Source organism: Gallus gallus, chromosome 1 (genome assembly GCF_016699485.2).
Source record: "Gallus gallus isolate bGalGal1 chromosome 1, bGalGal1.mat.broiler.GRCg7b, whole genome shotgun sequence".
Taxonomy (NCBI): domain Eukaryota; kingdom Metazoa; phylum Chordata; class Aves; order Galliformes; family Phasianidae; genus Gallus; species Gallus gallus.
The window spans coordinates 191,336,394-191,353,774 of NC_052532.1; the positions used below are offsets into that span (position 1 = coordinate 191,336,394).

General features: G+C 37.0%; 1 long non-coding RNA gene across 1 annotated transcript in view; it reads left to right on the plus strand.

The window, feature by feature from the left end:
* LOC112531597 overlaps nucleotides 1–17,381 on the plus strand; it is a 213,905-nt gene that overhangs the window by 57,239 nt on the left and 139,285 nt on the right. The window contains exon 2 of the long non-coding RNA XR_005839475.2: nucleotides 3,372–3,426. This is a non-coding gene — a long non-coding RNA (uncharacterized LOC112531597). The remainder of the gene's footprint in view (nucleotides 1–3,371; nucleotides 3,427–17,381) is intronic.

The window sequence follows — 17,381 nt, forward strand, 5'->3', positions numbered from 1 at the left end:
TATAAATGAGAATCTTTGATACTATAGTAATGAAATATCTCTACTCAGTAAACTCAGAGACAAATTGTTTTATCCATGTAATTGATTATAACCTAAATATTCAAATTCCACAGAATAACATCTCTTTTCTAAAAGTTTAAACTTGCACACTTTCCATTAAGATGACTTCTTTAATAGGAAAAACCTTGGCAAAATGAAATATTTTACATTTATCAACAAAACAGGCAATATAGTTTATTTGTCCTTAAACTGAGAGTATCTTCAACATAGATTATAAAAGCAGAAGTATCATCTGTGTTCACTAGGATTACCTGTGATTTTACAAGTCCATCTTTCTCTAGAACAGAATTTATTCCTATGGGTGTGGGGTGACTTCAGAATCAAGGCTTCCTAGCAATATGATTTGGTTGTGTATAGAAATTTAATTAGAAAATGTTTATGCAATAAGAGACGCTTAAAAAAAAAAAAAAAAAAACGAACAAAAAAAGAGATGAGCTGAGGATGACAATAGAAAAACATAAGTATAAGCTTTACCATGTTGACATACAGCCACACTGTCATTTTTTTGTCAAAATTATAGGGTGTAACAGCATATCACATCTTTTCCTGCCAAAATGTTCCCTCTGACAAAGGTCAGTGCCTTCATGACATAAATCCATTATCCTATTATTGTCAGAAGTATCACAAGAAGAAAGGAGTAGAGTCAAATGCTTGGAACACATAGAGTCAGTGCAGCTTAATTCGGGAAAGGGCCACATTTCCCATTTCCCACTTCCTTTTGTCAGGCTGCCAGCCATCAGCGTGAGCATTCACTCTCACAATCTGTTTGTGTTCCAATGAGTAATAGCTTTTTACTGGCCTGGAAAATGACTATCCTATTACTACCAAAGTGCATTCATGGGATCAAGTGCCTTTTGAATAGTTATGTTGTGCCCTTTAAATAGACCAGACGGTCTATTTAAGGTTTCAGATGAAACCTTTAAAACTATGTGCAATTTGCTGGAAAATTAAAAATATAGTAAACTCAGTGCTAAAATCAAGCATGTTTATGAGCTACTCAAATATACAACCACTTAAAATAGTTTGTTATTTGAATTTAAGGGGTTTTTCTTTTTCACAAGCCCCAACATCTCCAAAAAGTCATGCACATTTGTAATAGATGAGAAATAAAGTAAAATAATAATATCTGGCTTAAATTATGTCAAATTGCTAACAGAAGTTTTTTGTTTCACATGCATTTGATAAGATCCCAAACTATTATAAAATCCATGATCGTGACTTTCTTCCAGTAACACCAAGGTGAACTGGGACTATGTACAAGTGAAATCAATAAACTCACCAGTATAAAACTGAGGTAAATACTAGGACCATTCGGCATAATAGACATTAACCTGAGTTGATTAAAACATGCATAAACTTGTGTCAGTCAGTGACAATGATAGAAATCAGCTTTTCGGGGTAGGACTGGTCTGTTTTTTGCCATCAACAGGAAGACAAGGCTAAAGTCAAAACACTACAGCCTATGGGGAAAAATCTGAAAGAACATTATAAGCATGCTTGCTGCCTCCCAAATCGGATACCTAGATTGAATTCACACATGCCACATACATTCTGAATTTACTTTGCCATTGTCATCACAATACTATAGCCATGTTGGCACAAATCTTATGAAAATGAGGGTGAGCGAGGGGAGAAAACTAGAATTTACAATCTAGTGTAACTTGTAAACTCTACACTAGAGTTTGAAGCATCTGATTATTCAATCTCAGTATGGAATTGCAGTGTTGGAGAGCTGGATTGCACTATTTCTCATCTCTATTAACTCTGTGATCTACACTAAATTACTTTTTCTTTTTCAGTTGAAAATCAAACAAAAGCCTTGCAAAATATATAAAACACCTGCTGATCCCTTGTTATGAGTGAATGGACCTCCGGGATTTACAATTCTAATAACAGGATTTTAAAAGAGGAGCAAATAGAAAAGGGTGTACTGTTTGCTTGTTTGTTTGACAGTCTCATATCTTTGCTTAGGAACTGAAAATGGAAAAATATAGAAACTTGAAGACAAAACAAAAAATGCAAACACCCTTAAGTAAAACATAGAAAACATGACCAATCCTTCATTTACTTCCCAAAAAGTGGATTTAGAGCTTCTGTTCCACCTAAAATTATTTTAAGGACCTCATCCATTCTTTCTCTTGTCTCGGCCTGTAGCTAATACAACTGCAGAAACATTCCTGATAAAAGTCAAATAACTCCACAGCTTTCAGAAAACCTAATAGCTATACATTTCCTTCCTCAAGATATTCGGTGGTTTCCAATTGTAGCTTTAATGTCCTCTTGCTGGTGTTCACTTTAAATACTGCTTCTCCATGGTATCAGCATGGTGTCATGGTACCAGCTGGACTTAACTCCATTAACTACTACCCTCTGAGCACAGCCCTCTAGCCAGTTCCTTACCCAAAGAAGGGTATACCTGTCCAGGCCACAGGCAGCCAGTTTCCCCAGGAGAATACTGTGAGGGACCGTGTAAAAGGCTTTGCTGAAGTCTAGGTGGACTACATCAACAACCTTTCCCTCGTCTACTGGTCTGGTCACCCAGTTGTAAAAGGAGATGAGGTTGGTCAAGCATGACCTGTCTTTTGTGAACTCATGCTGGCTGGGCCTGATCCCCTGGATGCACCCAAGATGATTTGCTCCATTACTTTCCCTGGTACTGAGGTCAGGCTGACAGGCCTGTAGTTCCTGGATCCTCCTTACGGCCCTTCCTGTAGATGGGAGTCACATCAGCAAGCCTACAGTCCTCTGGGACCTCTCCAGATAACCAGGAGTGCTGCTAGATGGCCGAGAGCAGCTCAGCAATCACCCCCACCAGCTCCCTCAGCACCCTAGAGTGGAGCCCTTCTGGTCCCGTGGACTTGTGACAGTCCAGATGGAGGAGCTCTCTAACTGTCTCCACCTGAATCACTGGGGATGTATTCTGTGTAGCATCCCAGACTTCCAGATCAGGGCATAAAGTGCGCTGAGGATAACTGATCTGACTATTAAAGACAGATGTAAAGAAGGCATTGAGGACCTCAGCCTTCTCCTTATCCTCAGTGGTCACGTTCCCCGCTGCATCAAGTAAAGGATGGATGATGCAGTACATAGGTATCAGTCCTAGGATGAGAAAATTAATATTAGCAGCAAACATGTCTATACTTTCACCTATATTCAAGGTTAACAAAAGATAGGGTGCATATCTTCAAGCACTGCTAATATACAAAGTTTTCATTAGCCTGAATATCTTTCTGTATTTGGCAATTATGATTCTGATTATAGGTTTTATTCTACATATGTGTTTATTCTATTTTTTTTTTTCTGTTTCTTAGGAAGTTTGCTAGATTTTCACTGGATTTGCTCAGGCATTCCACCGCTGCTAATAAGGTAAGAGTATTAGATGTGGACTAAGTATATTTTAAGAAATTCCTGTTACCAATGAGTGTAAAGTCAATCAAGGATTTATATTTTAGGGTTGGTGCTAGAGACTTTGCTGTGTAAGAGAAGCAGGTTGTGTCAGAGCAAAAAAGTAATGTAAAATGAAAGGAATGAATAGAGCACTTAATTTTATGCTTTGAGTGCTGAGTGTAAATTGTTGTCCTGGTTTCAGAATTCATAGTAACCATGAGGTGCATCATGGCTTCTGTAGGAGGCTTAGGGTATTTGGACTCTACACACTCGCTAAGTGTGGTAGTGGGAAGGACAAGGCTCCATCCCCATTGTCTTGACCAGGACTGGAGGTGCCCATCACAGTCAGGCCATTTACATAGAAAAGAGATACTCAGCTGGTTATTTTAATGGTGAAAATTGAAAGTGAAGTGTCCTTATTTCATTTCTTTTTTTTTTCTTCCTCCCATTAAAAACATCTTCTTTTTTTTCTCTAATAACCTTGATATATATTTTTGTTATAATCTTGATTGTCAGAATCCTTTGAACTATGCATGAATTTGTTTCTTGTCTACTTCCGTTGGAATTCATCACTCTGATGATGTGCTAGTTTTGCCATCTCAGTATAGGAAGGTCTTTCTAAGAATTTGGTAGCCAGGCACCAGGTCTGATGTCTGCTATGCTGGGCAATCCACCCATTCAATTACTTGTTTTTTTTGTTTTTGGTTTTTTTTTTTCAGAGATACCACTGCTGTAACACTCATGTCAGCTAATTTGCAAGATATATGAATTCCTTTGTGTGATATATTCACTGGTGGCTTGATTAAAGATGACATATTGCTAGCCATGAAAATAAATAAGTTGTTGAATTTTTCAACATTGTTCATTGAAGTACAGAGGGCAAAGTTCCAAACTGAATGCATGTTTGCAATTAGCAGCAAGTGGTTCAATCTCAAGGGGTATTACAGTTTATTTCCATTGAAGAAATGGCTGGTTTAAGTAAGCTATATTTTGTCAAGAGAATACTGTGAAATAATATTTAGCAGAGAAGTAAGGCACACTTCCATTCCCTATCTCACAGTTCTGCATGGATGTAGCAAGGAAAGCACTATTATAATTTACTTGCATGTTTGTACTGAAATTATCCCAGAATCTTGAAACAGAATAGAGCCAATGAGTGCATTTTACCCAGGCAGAAGATACTGTACAACTTCAGACCACAGAAAACTGGCACTGACGTTCTCAGGAAATCAGAAAGAGGTCAAGCAAATTCCCCTTTCAGTTCAAAAGAAATCGGACACAGATCTAAAGACTGGCTTAAAGACGAAGACAGTGTTTTAAAATACATATTTTTAACTTCACCTTTTTCTTTTGTTTACTTTTTTAAAAAGCTTTTACCTTTTTCTTAGAATCTAGAAATGTGCATTTCATAGGACTCATGAAACTAAACGTGCTTTTTCAGAAAAATTGCAGAGATGTGAGCAGTGCACCAAAATTAAGAACATTTAATTGACGGATTTAAACCTAATGTCATATGCCTTTACAGGACTTGTATGTATGTATGTATGTATGTATTTATTTATTTATTATCTGTCTCTTACCCCTGGTTAGCCAAGCCTCAAAGATGTTATTGAAAACTCTCTAACTCCTTTACACAGAAATAATACACATTTGATTAGATATTATATAAAGGGAGGGCTCCGCTCCTCGCTTGTTTTTGTTTCTCCATCATTTACCCGATGGAAGAGCCATTGAGAGAAATGTGTAATATCTCTGACATTTAACAACTTAAGTTGAAAAAGCATGTGCTATAGCAATCTCGAGAACATATGCAGAGCAGTTTCTATGGGGCATACAGTGCTAAGAATGAAATTTTAGCTGCAAGATTTTGTGGAACAGACTTGAGTGGCACATTGTATGAGTGTGATTGTCATTATGCCCTTTTTAACATAAGCCCCCAAAACATGATAGGATACTGTCTGGAGATTTTATGGTTGTTTATCTCACATGTCCAGTCTTTGCCATCTCAGCCCATCCTGTTTACAGCAGACTCATGGCTGCTCTGACATATGTTGCTAACATAAGTCTATAAGGAGCTTGCACTTGCAGAACTGAGCTCCACTATGTTGCTCACGCATCCTACACAAAATGCCTTCCATAAGAAAGGGACAGAATTAGCATTATCAAGAATTTTCTTCAGTACTATTGTGTCTAAACCCTTTCAAAAAGCTTTATACTTTCTGATTGGAACGAAAGAATTGAAATCTGGCCCAAGGGTGTTTAATATTTCATGAATTCAAGTCATGCAAAGAAGCTCAAAGAACCCCTTTGTGAACAGACATCATGAGACTACAACCAACTGTGCAATCACAGCCACCCCTCAATGAAATACGTATGCAAAGGGTCTCCAGCTTCACAGAAGTGTGGCTGATGCCCTGTGCTGTGTTATTGTCTTCTCTTCATTAATCTCTGCAGGTTGGTTTTGGCACAATCTGCCCTGTACCCTCAGGTAGGTCAAGAAAGATTGCTCAAGAAAGAGTTGGACCTGTCTTGCAAAACTCACTCAAGTCATCTCAGACTTTCCAAGCAGAGGGCAAACCACTGAAATAACTTTGAAGGGCCAGAGGAAGGTGATAACATGTCCTTGAAGGATCTATCTGACTGTTTATTAATGCAGTCAAGCTGGGACAAAAGGTCAAGTCAGGGTATTCACAAAGAATTGGAAAGATACATCTGCTGAATCCCCCAGGTTGCATTTAACTTTCTTTCTGATCTGACTGTGGATATTTCAGAAATCAAGTTTAATAACAAATTTCAGTTAAGCTGTAAGCCACACTTCAGTGATGCCCAACTCATGAACTGAGTAGTTAGCTTTTTGTTAAATATCCCTTTCAGATAATTTACTTTATTGAAAAACTTCCTTTCCTCAGTATGTTCATTCCCTGCAAACAGAAATCTGTCATCACCTGTTCTGTGCTTGTTTGCATGCTGATAGCTGCTCTCCTCTCATAAATCCCATTAATTAATGAGTAGTCAGCAGGGAATTGTCTCCTCAGGCTCATTAAAGAAATGGACACTAAAATGATATGAAAGCAGCTGCCTCCTTTCTGTCATTCCCTTCTGACGGCTACTGCTTTCCTCATCAGTGCTAAATTATAACACTGCTTTGATTAGTAGTCCAGTTACTCGCTGCAGCTGCATTTGGAGATGGAAATCTTAACTACACAGTCATGTTTAATTGATATTCTCATCAAACTGTTAACATTGTATTTAAAAAAAAAAAAAAGAAAAAGCACGTGTACTTGTATTAAATCCTTCTGGCATTTTTTGACGCTGTAGGCAGATTGAAAAGTCATGTTATTTCTCAAAGCTTTCTAATAAGACACTGATTATGAGCTGAGCTCATTTGGGAACCAGAGGTAAAATCTGTGTAGAAACTTGGATCATCATTTCAGTGCCTAAGTGTTCCTTTCTGTGGAGAAACATTTATTTGTTTGTTTCTTTGTTTGTTTGTTTGTTTAAAACAAGGAGACAAAGTCTTTTGAATTTCATCAATATATCTCTTATCAATCTATATGTCTCTATATCTAATATATATATCTAATATTATCTAATTTTCCCCACCTATGTTGGACAGAGCATCTGTATCGTGGCTGAGTTACAAGTGCATGACTAAGAAGGTGCTCTAACTCATACGACATGTGAAGGTTGCTTATACTTAAGTGGAGCCAGACCTGCCTATATTTTTATTTACATTTGATCCTTGCAAGAAGCAGAGTTTAAGTACTAACTTATTCCTTGTTTTTAAAGCCTAATTCTTACACAGGACCACATCAGGACAAGACTCTGTACTGAAGTTTCAGAGGCTAGCTGACCTGCTAACATAATCTTTAAACACAGGGCACAGTGAAGGTTTGAGGCAACATTAACAAGAGTGTTCAACAAGTAGATATAGCAGAAAAATTGGTTATTAAAGTGGAGCAGCCATACTTAAAAAAGTAGCTGCAAATTTCCCTTCTATTCCTCACTTGAATTGTTCTCTTTTTTATTTAGTAGTTAGTGTTACATCATGATAAATATTATTACTTTAAGTACCACTTTCAAGCGCTTAACTTTTTTTTCTTTGATAGCCTGTAGTTGTCATTGTATTATTTTGCATTAATTGAACAGTGTCTCCCTTTGAACTGTCTTGTAGGAGCAAAGAATCTAGCTTGCTCACTCAATATATCATATTTATCACAGTTTTCTGTGAATGTGTAGGAGATTCACATTTTTTATTAGGGTTGCTTAGAAATGTCATGGCTCAAACAATAGAAAAGACAACTCTCTGTACAGTTTGTAACTGGATTCCAAGCTTAGACATCTGAGCTGTATTAAATTAGATGAAATGAATTTAGGCTTAACAGGGTGATTCATAGGCATGCTATAAAGTTCATGGTTCGAATTCATAGTGTTAATTATCCTTTAAACTCAATGTACATTATTAATTATTTCAATATGTGTAGAATCATAGAATCAGACAATGGCCCGGCTTGAAAAGGACCACAATGATCATCCAGTTTCAACCCCCCTGCTATGTGCAGGGTTGCCAACCACCAGATTAGGCTACCCAGAGCCACAGCCAGCCTGGCCTTGAATGCCTCCAGGGATGGGGCATCCACAACCTCCCTTGGGCAACCTGTTCCAGTGTGTCACCACCCCCTGTGTGAAAAACTTCCTCCTAATATCTAACCTAAGCCTCCCCTGTCTCAGTTTCAAGCCATTCCTGATTGTTATATCATTATCCTCCCTTGTACACAGCTGTTCCCCTTCCTCTTTATATGCTCCCTTCAAGTATTGGAAGGTCACAATGAGGTCTCCCTGGACCCTTCTCTTCTCCAAGCTAAACAATCCTGGTTCCCTCAATCTTTCCTCATATGTAGCCTTACTTTTATTTTTTTTTAAACAGAAATATTTATAAACACTTCCTTTGCTGAACAGAAGTCACTCGAAAGCCATTCTCTAATTCATGGATCCAGTGAGGCAGGCAAGATGATTTATCAGCTCCTTTCATTTACACATCTCAGTTCTATGACAGTAGAGCTTTTTTTTTTTTTTTCCTCAGAAGTTAAATATAAATTTATTACATATATGTGAAAAGTTTTACATCGTAGTAAACCTTTAATATATTTCTCAAATGCCTATTTCTTTTTTGTTGTACTGATCCACAACGTTGAAGTCATTAAATAATTTATGCCTCTAGGATTAATTATAATACATTTTTTTTATTAATTAAGAGGTGCAGTTGGCATAATATTTGATACTGCTGTTAATTTATTAAATCTTTTAAAGTAAAAGATAAAATATGATCCTGCTACTATAATACTTAATGATGTTGTTCCACACCAACTGCCATGAAATACAATAATCAAATGAAATGAAGTGCATACATTACAGGGAGATCAGACTATTAATCTGTTAGTAATGTACTCCAATATCTTTATTGATGACCTGGATGAGGGCATTGAGTGCACCCTCAGTAAGATTGCAGATGACACCAAGTTGGGAGGTGATGTCGATCTGCCTGAGGGTAGCGAGGCCCTACAGAGGGATCTGGATAGGTTGGATAGCTGGGCTGAAGCCAATGGGATGGGATTCAACAAGACCAAATGCCGGGTCCTGCACTTTGGCCACAATAACCCCAGGCAACGCTACAGGCTTGGGGCAGAGTGGCTGGAAGACTGTGTAGAGGAAATGGACCTGGGGGTGTTGATTGACGCTAGACTGAACATGAGCCAGCAGTGTGCCTAGGTGGCCAAGAAGGCCAATGGCATCTTGGCTTGCATCAGAAACAGTGTTGCAAGCAGGAACAGAGAAGTAATTGTCCCCATGTACTCAGCACTGGTGAGGCTGCACCTTGAGTACTGTGTCCAGTTTTGGGCCACTCACTGCAAGAAAGTAGTCGAGGCCCTGGAGCATGTTCAGAGGAGGGCAACGAAGCTGGTGAGGGGTCTGGAGCACAGACCTTATGAGCAGTGGCTGAAGGAGCTGGGATTGTTCAGACTAGAGAAGAAGAGGCTCAGGGGAGACCTTATTGCTCTCTATAACTACCCGAAGGGAGGTTGCAGTGAGCGGGAGTCGGCCCCTTCTCTCCTGTAACTAGTGTTAGGACTAGAGGGAAGGGCTTCAAGCTGCACCAGAGAAGGTTCAAGCTGAATGTTAGGAAATGCTACTACTCTGAAAGGATGGTCAGGCACTAGAATGGGCTGCCCAGGGAGGTGGTGGTGTCAGTGACCCTGGAGGTGTTCAAGGAACATTTGGACGTTGTGTTGAGGAACATGGTTTAATGGGAACTATTGGTGATGGGTGGCTGGTTCGACAGGGTGATCCTGTGGGTCTTTTCCAACCTTGGTGATTCTATGATTCTATATTAAACTCAAGACAAGAGAGAAAGGCCAATTATTTTATTTAAGGTCTGTGTCCATGGAACATAAGAAAGAACTTGTGTAAAGGCAAAGGGAGACTCCTGACAACACACTTCATATATGTAAGAATTTATTACATAAGCATACATGCAGATGAATCAGTATTATGTGCCAGTGCTCTGAAAAAGACTAGTTATTTTCTAACAGAGGAATGTACAGTAGTAAGTAATCTTAATTAACCTGATCTGAATTGTTATTCACGTATATATACAGTATGTAGGTCTATAATGGATATGTTTTGATTGAAGTAACTCATAGTTAGATCCCTACTGGAAGTCCTGAGATAAAAACACTTCTTTATCTGAGACTCACTGCCTGAAGAGTCTTGCTGCTGTGATTATTGACAGTGGTTGACAGTGTGGTGAGCTGCAGCTATTTTCCACTCAGTCAGGAAGCCAAGATTTTCCCAAGGCAAATAAATAATTTTATTTTCTGAACAGACTTGGTGTTTGTGTTGCCTTGGAGAGTAGGATAAAGGACACATCTGTAATGCATATCTAACAATATTTGGAGGGAAAAACCAGACAGAATATAGCTTTAGGTCCGGCAGACTTCAAGAAGTCTTCAATAGATGCAGAAAATTACCAGCATCACTGATCTCTGCCTAGGTAATGATACCCAACAAATTCCTAATTTTCTGACTTTCTGTTTTGTTATTGCTCTTTCAACATAGGTCCCCATAGCAGAGAACTTCCATTGTTTTTCTTGTATCACTTATTTATTTATATATGTCCATGTTTATTTTTGTATCTTTTCTTTGACTAATACCATTATCTACAATACATGGCATGCTTGAGACAAACATATATTTGTGGCCAGTGTAAATGCATATATTTGTGGCAAGATGCAGCCAGTGTTTTCAATATCAATTATATACATTTCTTCATCAGTTTTTTTAAAAAACCCTGACAAAAAAAATAAAATAAAAAGCCTACATTTTTCATATTCATTTTGACTAATTGTTTGGCAAATTAAATGAAGGAAAAATATGTAAGAAGATTATTTTGAATGCCACGTATCTAGATAATTATCTGCAGGAAGGAGTAGTATGGCTATTTCTTAGGACCAGACTGTTCTACAGATGTGTAATTTCAAAATACCCAAACAAGGTGATGCACTTACTTTCTTATGCAAACCTTGTTCATACGTTCACACAAGGAAATATATTCTTGTTTATATAAAGTTCTTCTTAGAAATTCATACAAATAGATTAAAAGTGATGATAATAATCAAAACTGTTATGTAACAAAATGAACAGTATCTGAGACAATAACTGCTAGGCATATTTTTCATCTTATTCAAAGGCTCTTGCAGCTAACAGGTATAATTATTGATTTCATTTGTTTTTGATCTTTAATTATGAAGATCTTTTTCAAAACATAATTCTCATGCAAGCACAACACGAGTTCAACATTCTTTCAGAATTATACTGGGTACACTGATCAAGTAAGAAAATGAAATGTCACTTATAATAACTTTAAGAAGTGCATATCAGCCAACACAGTGATGGAATGTTTAGTAATGAAGGTCTATAGGAAGGTGAGACACTGTATAACAGCAGAATTGTAACTAAGTAGAGAAAAAAGGGTGCAATTTTTGCTTTTTAAAGTTTTTTTCCTCACTTAGTCTCCTTATTTCAAACAACAGAAATAAATTGTCCCATTGTGGCATTTTATTTATATTATAAAAAGAAGGCTTTTCCTGGTCCTTTAAAACAAAAAGTCAAGTCAAATCACTGTCAAATCTGACAAAAATGTATTTTTCAGCTCAGAAAAAGGAAATTTGAAATTTTAGTGATAACTTGTAACTGTTTTGATAAATGAAGAAGAAAGGATCTGCAATTATTTAAGGAAATATTTATGTCTTTATGTTATCTGAACTATTTGTCAAAAATAAAATAAGCAGATATGCATTACATACTTGATATGGATGCAGCTTTACCATCAAGGAAAATAAAGACATGAGAAGGATTAGGAGTTTCCTAAACCAAGAATGTGAGTAAATATGAACAGAAGGATTTTAGGGTTATTTGGAGTTAGCACAGCAACATATGTAAGATGGATTTTAATGTCAGTCTGTTCTTGTGGTTTTTTGTTTGCTTGTTTGTTTTAATTTTGGCGAGATATTAATGCAATACATAGCTGCTTTCAAGAGAACCAGATTTAAAAACATTGACAATATATTTAAATGGAAATATAGATTTTAATTGGCAGTTCCACATGTTCACATGGGAAGCAGTTTTCTACAATCACCGGTGGTAGGATGATCAGATGGTCTCTGGGTATGGGGGGATGGGGGGGGGAAAGTAGGGTTCATTGCATTTCAGACAAGGTATATTTAGCAAATACAGCTTCCCTTCAAGCTTTGTACTTCACGTAATTACATTCCACATACAGTAATTGAAACTTGCAAATACGTCAAACTGTGTGTTTTCACAAACCAGCAGTAATCAACCCAAATTATTTAAATTCACTATTTGACATAATTGCTATAAATATGACAGTGAAAAATACATTTCTAGGGTGTATTACCTTGTAACTATATCAAATGGCTACCTAGGGAGATAACTGCATTGTGTTCCTATGGATATCTGCAGGATAGCAACATCCATTGCAAAATCCTTGTTTTTCCAAAAACTATTTAGATTTACTTGAAGATTTACTGCAGTCTGGAACTGTATGATGTGCACCTCTCTGATTCAGAAATTGCCATAAAATCAAGCAACTAAAAACTGCTGTCCAGAAGCTCAGCATCTGTCAGCAGGAATAGCTCCACTGAAGTAAAAAAAATAACACTGATTTTTACCAACAGAGGATTAAAATTGAACTTCCAGGGAGAATACCCATGCTGGTTGCCCTACATTGATGCAATAGATTTGTTGCCTCGACAAAGACTGCTCTAAGACCAGCCCAGAGATTGTGCATTTCATGTGTGACAGAAATGGCTCTCCAGGGGTTCATGAAAGCCAAATGCTGATTGCTGTTTCCAGCCCTTCTGAACCTCTGAGATGGCATTTGTCCCTGAGAAAAAAAAGATTTCTCTGACATGTTTGCTTTGAGAAGTGCTGTGTACATTGGAAGGGAAGAGGGCATGGGGTGGAATGGGTCTGAATGTTCTAAACTGTGATTGAATGTAAGGTCATGAGGTTCATCTATCCCACCTGGATGGTTGGCTTGCAAAAAGACACGGAGGATATTAATTGATAATGGGTATCACTGCCTGGCTCTGTTTATTCTTTATAAACAGAGTCACTGAAGGAAAAGGACTCTTGAGAAAACATTTGTATGTGTGGTGTTCAGAAATATGGCCACTCTGTTAGTCCCTGGAGATACTATGAATTAATGAAAAGGCTGAAAGCCATACGGATAAATTTTTCATCCATTTAGTAATATTTGTGTGGAGTCAAAACAAACAAACAACAAAACCAACCAACAACAAACACATTGAAACAAAGCAAGCAAAAGCATGCTGACACTTCTCCTTTTGTACTACAGATGTTAAGGATGCTTGTAACCACCAAGCACGTACATTACTGAAGCAGAAAACCACTAAGAACAAGTTGTTTAAAAGGATTTTTATCCTTTCCTTCCTCCCTGTAAGCACAAGGATGGTTCAAATCTTGTTAAATTATCTTGTTTCTCCCTGTAAGCTCTCTCGAGAATCTAGAGCTCCCTGTGGACTTTGCCTACAGCGGTGTTCTAAAGTGGTTGGATGCAGGGAAGTCTTAGAAAGGACAACTAACTTGCTTATCATTTTCTTTCTCCTTTTGTTTTTTGTCTTTAATGGAGGTATTGTTGTTTTGTTCTGCAAACAGTCTGAACGATAGATGTGTATAAATCTGTAGAACTGAAATATTTTATTTTCCAATTAAAAAAAAAAAAAAAAGAATCAAAAGAAAGATATAGCTACATCCTCAAATTATGAATCACTGTTTAATAGTGCACACTATTGCACTAGTAAAATTAAGCCACTGTCGTTTATTAAAAATAAAAACATAAAGCTGTTTTCTAGCTGCAGAATGGCACACAAACAGCTAAAGTTAAAAATAAGAGAATGCTTCTTTTAATCAATTCAGTGATTTAAACTGTTATTACATTCACCCTCCATCCAGAGACCAGATAGAGTATGAGACAAATCCCCAAGCCATTGTGGACTGGGACACATGAATAATTCTGGGTAGAATTTAGATGGAATTCCAAGTGAAGCAGTAGTATTAATTCACGAGTTGTAGTTAAGACACTGTAAGAGCAAGAAATGCTCAAGCAGAATGAAAATGCAGTAAATATTGCTCCCTGTTCCTTACTGAAACACTAAACAGACTGCTCCAGTGGAGGGCATGCAGCATGGGGAAGCACCTCTTCCACTTGTCATATGATATTCCCAGATGCAGCACATAAGCAAACACACCACTTTTGTTTTATCTGTCCTCCCACAAGACTGTCAATGCAGTGAGGTGCATAAGTGAATCTAGAAGCCTAGGTGGAAAAAGGAGGGTCCTGGTTTGCCTTATGCAATATTTCTGTGCCCACAGCCGGGGCACAGAAAAAATCTTTTTTCTTTTCTCCTTTTTTTCTTTCTCTTTTTCCCCTTTCTCTTTCCTCCTCTTTCCTTTTTTTTTTTTTTTTTTTTTTTAATTTTTATTTTTTCTCCACCTCTGTGCTGTTCATTGAGCTTAGGGAGGGTAAGTAAGGTAAGTTAGGTACACCTTGAGTATAGATCAGAAAGAGATTAGGACCCCTGTGCACAGAGAGTAGATGAAGGCTCCAGTTGAGTTTGGTCAGGGCAATTAAGTCGAAGTAGAGGTTTCAGGGTCCTGATACAGATGATGATTATTGTATCCATTAATCTTGGATGTACAAGTATAGATGTATAATCAATAGTATATTTACATATTTTTATTTCAGATTCATATGAATCTTGTCAAAGAATGAAGAGGTCTTTCATTTCAAAGATATATTTTATATTCCACACCAGAAGATATCTTTTTTATTTAAAATATGACTTTAAATGTTTATGGTTGAGAATTGAAAGTTAGAGAATTTCAGAAGTATATCCTCTTGTACATCCTTATGTAAGATAAAGACTCATTTGAAATCTAGCGATTTCGCTTCAGTAATGGGCATTCACAGCTAGGGATTTGACTGCCTTTAGTATTGTTTTAGGAGTTTACAGCCTAAATTGAGATTACTACTTCTGTGAGTCCATTGGCACAGAAAATGAAGTATGTAATATTAAATTTGTAGTATCAGCTACTTTCAGAATGTATGTCCTGGACTAAGAAAATGCTAGATATCTTTAAATATATAAGCATGGGATATTCTAATTTTCAGAATAAAATGAGAAATTCCAAAATAACACTATGAAGACATGGTCTGTACCCTCCTTCCTTTGTAATCACCAACAAGCTGGTCATTATCTAGAAGACTTATTGCTATTATAGTTATGTGCTCTTTCAGAAGTATAGTGTACCTTAACAAATAGATTTGTATCAGTGATGTGCCCTAATGGTCGTGTTATCGACTGAAAATGTGACTCTCCTATTAACACATATTTGTTTAGATTCCCTAATGAGCATTCAAGTTGATTTTAAAAGCTAGTGAAAATAAAATTATTGCATGTTGAACATTTGCTACCAGTTTATTTAGCATGTTTGCTGAAGATTTATAGAAACTAGAGCTGTTTTCAGCTGCCTAGAATCTACCAAATCTTCCACTGGTATTTGTTAGCATTGAACCACTTAAACCAGCTATAGATTTACTTTGGGGCATTCAATATGTCATCAGACTAGTGTAATATTTTATCAAAACATTTTAATTGCTCAAGTTTAAGGATTTTTTTAATATTCATTATATTACTCACTGTACAACTCCAGATTAGATTTTAAAACACAAAGCATCCTTTATATTAAAGTGTTGGTCCTACAATTTAGTGCCATATTGTGCTTCCTGCATGCATTTTCATAATTTTCTTAGGATGTGCTGATAAATTCTTCCTTTGTACCATAGTACTCTTCACCAGAATATACTGAACACAAGAAATGAATATGGTTTTCCTACAAGTCCAGTTTTATATTAACAATATTTAACATTCTATTTTTGGATTTATATTTAATTTTCCATAATTTTTTCCTTCTCAGTTTCATGTTCCAACTGAGTGCTAGTGTTCCCATCTCAACGGTTTTGGGTCTTCATATATTCTTGTCAAAGAGAGATTGGCAGATGGATCAGCAGTAATAGTGATATCCTTCAAAATGTTGCAGGGGATTAACGAAGTACAGTGTCTAGACAGAAGAGAAAAAAAGGTGTCTTTTTAAGCCCTGAGCCCTGAAGCCTGTAACTTGTATAATCCTTAAGAAAATTGCATTTCTAAATATGGTTGAAAACAATATGTACTTATTAATCTATTCATTTTGCATAAACTAATGATATTCTGCAGCAGAACATGCAGGTGTCTGTACTTAAAAGTCTGACCCTCTTGTTTTACCACCTAATACATTTTCCTTTGTACTATACAATCACAGAATCATAGAATTGGAGGGGCTGGAAGGGACCTCTAGAGATCATTGAGTCCAACCCCCTGCAAAGCAGGCTCCCTAGACCAGGTTGCACAGGTAGGCAACGAGATGGGTTGTGAATATCTCCAGAGAAGGAAACTCCACAGACCCCCTGGGCAGCCTGTTTGATTTCATTTTATAAATATGTGAAAATTCCAACACTAATCCTTCCTGTGTACTCTGGTAAAAGCATAGTCCTATTTTTGAATGTCAATGCCATCCATATACTTCTCTACACAGAATTGACATCTCATATAGGAGCAAAGCACAGTGTCTCACATTAGTTCAGGTGGGATTTGTATGAAAGGAACTGAATGCTGCTCTGGGACTGCATCAAATGTTTTGGGGTACAGATCTTTTTTGTTTTCCTTTATTTATTTATTTATTTATTTATTTATTTATTTATTTATTTATTTAGAGAGCACCAAATCTCATTAGCCTCTCTTTAAGCATCTGAAGGCTTTTGTTAGCTGCATTGTGAAGGCTGAGTATACAGATTCTAACATGCCAGAGCTATTATTCACAGAAGTATCTTCAGCATTGACAACTGAGCAGTTCAGGATGGTAGAACGACAGCTTAATAATCCCTTTAAAGAGGAAGGAAACATGATCGTGGACACAAAGTTTTGTCTGATTGGTGTTACACAATGTGGGGTGATGTGCAGTGCTCAGCTCTGAGATAATGTTTGTAACTGACTGTCACAGCCTTCCAGCGCATAGCCCCATTCTGCACATTTGCTTATTTTTCTTGCACATGTTCACAAACACTCTGCCCTTCTAGAGTGACTGTCCAACTGTATAACATCCTTTTTCCAGTCACTGATAATGAGTCAAAGGCACAGTACAGCCTTCAGAAGGAATATGAGAAAATAGGCTTCATAATGATGGGTGATGGACCTACATTTTATTCTATCGTATTACTAACATTAGCTATAATC